This window comes from Gavialis gangeticus, unplaced genomic scaffold (assembly GCF_001723915.1).
Source record: "Gavialis gangeticus isolate Ggan-Ray unplaced genomic scaffold, GavGan_comp1, whole genome shotgun sequence".
NCBI classification, from domain to species: Eukaryota; Metazoa; Chordata; order Crocodylia; family Gavialidae; genus Gavialis; species Gavialis gangeticus.
This window is the reverse complement of record NW_017728992.1, coordinates 143,962,659-143,965,075: the sequence shown is the minus strand read 5'-3', so window position 1 is coordinate 143,965,075 and position 2,417 is coordinate 143,962,659.

Below are 2,417 nucleotides of genomic sequence, written 5' to 3'. Positions count from 1 at the left end.
GTGTGTGTGTGTGTGTGTGTGTGTGTGTGTGTGTGTGTGTGTGTGTGTGTGTGTGTGTGTGTGTGTGTTGGCCAAAGCTAAAGTTATACATATACATAAACATAAGACTTTAGCTTTGGTATTTTCTGACTTGGAGAAGAGACCTTGACTTGGCCACCTGAGCATTATATTAACAAAGCTTTCTGCTATTATTTATAAGTTTCTTATTGTATGAGGTGCATAAGAGAAAGCATTAATGAAACATAGTGCAAGTTCAGCTATTACAAAAGGAATATCCCTGAATTTTTGGCAATTATAAGATATTCACCAGCATCATGTTATTGTTGTTTATTTAGAAGTCATAAGACATTTGGCATTTTCAGAAGTCTCTTAAGACTGTTTTAGGTACTCGAGCTGCTGTGCAGATAAATCAGTAGCTGCAGAGCATGGGTCATAGCACTTTTCTTGAACCATAAAAATGGGATTTTAACCAAGAGTGCTAAACATCACAGGCCATTTATTCTATGTTCACAGCACAATTCAAGAGGAACGTGACTCTCTTACTCAACAACTAAATGCCCAGAATGAAACTAAGCTTTATTCCAGATTGTTGAGTTGCTTTTGTTACTTTTAAAGGCATTAAAATTTTGTGGGGGAGAAATAGGAAAGTTATACCATGCCTCAAATGCCACCCTATTAATACCATTAATGTCATATAAGAGAAAGGATTGGCATTTAAAATCTATCAGCAAAATCTGAATGCATAATTTTATTTAGAGTGTTTACAACATTGCTTTTTGTTTTTTGATTTTGAGACTGAGTGAATTTAGCATTTGCAACAATGGACTATAGGCACTTGTCTGATCTAGTCCATTACCTCCCATGGAATTAATGGGAGGTCACATGGAATTAATTTAAACTACCCTAGGCTTCTTTGAATAACTGTGCAGGCTTTCCATCTAGATATGGCACATTTACATTCTGAGTCAGGCTATATAGAAGCTGTTCTGGTGGGAAGTGCTGGAGAGAGGCTCTAAAGAAGCAAACCTCCTTGACTACTTTTGGATACATGGTAAACCCCAGGCTTGCCTTGTATCTCCAATCCTGGAAGCTTTTCCTGGATTTCCTGGGGCACAATGCAGTCAGTATAAGCAAAACTGATCAAACTTGATTGTGTCAGGGAAAGCACCTAAGAGCCTATTTAGCCCCCAGAGATTTTTAGAAATGCTCATTTCTTTTAAAAATGGCCTCTGTTGAGGGCTCAACAATAAGACACAATCATAAAGAAAACTTAATTCACTTCTCTCCTCTTCTCCCAGCAGCAATTTTATCTCTCTCCACACTCCCACCCCACATACATTTTTTCCATTCTAGTCTTTTCCTGGACCTAAGGAAGCCCTGAAGATTTCTACTCGCCAGAATATGGATGGGTGGCCTGCCACTTGCCTATCTTTTATCATTAGCTATCCATAATAGCCACATTCACATTGCTGTCCTACACCGATATGTCTTTTCTGTCCTTGAATGTGGCTGCTTGCTGCTGCCTGAGGGAAAATATAAACCTTTCCAGGTTCTTAGTAGCGGGAAAGCATGGTCAGTCAAGATTTATGCTAGGCAAGAATGATGATCCTACCTCCCAGTGGTCTCAAACCCTCTTTTCACTTATATGACAACACCCTATGAAAATCCCTGCTGGTTACAGGAGATCTCTTACATCCTTACAGCATTTAGTGGTTGAACATTAGCCTGGGTTCTAAGGAACAATTCAAATATAAGTGATGACTGCTATCTAAATCACGGGTTTTAATTAAACCAAGATAACCAAGGGTGTGTCTACACATGACATTTACTGCAGAGTTGCCTATTTAGCTCCACAGTAAACATCTCAGCACCTACACATGCAGTGCTATTAGGGCAGAATTTTTTACTCCACAGCAATGTGCATTTAGACGCTGATGGGGCTAGATGGGGCATGAGGGTGCTTCAATGCTAAGGCTGCCTACTGGCTAGCCCCACACTGGTGCACACTTGTGTCTCAGCCAGCCCCTCTGCAGCATGTGGCACTGGGTTGGATCAGCCCTGGACCCCAGCTAGCTGGGGCTGCTCCAACTCAGCTCAAGGTACTGCAGTCCCAGGCACATATTCAAATGTGGTGCCCAGAAGCAATAAACTCTGGTGCGACATATACTGGAATTTAGTGCTGTGTATTAATAGCATCTGTGGATGTGCCCCATATGTGTCAAAATGAGCCAGCATATGTCAGAGGCTGACCTAGAATGGGTGCAGTGGCACCCTCTCTCCAGCCACATGGCAGAAACAGCAGCTAAGGACTTTTTAAACTCACCGGAAATAGTAAAAATCCCCCCACACACACCCCTTGCTTCTTCTCCAAACTTAGAGGCACATCATGTCCCCTTCCTTCCTCCTCACTCCCTTCC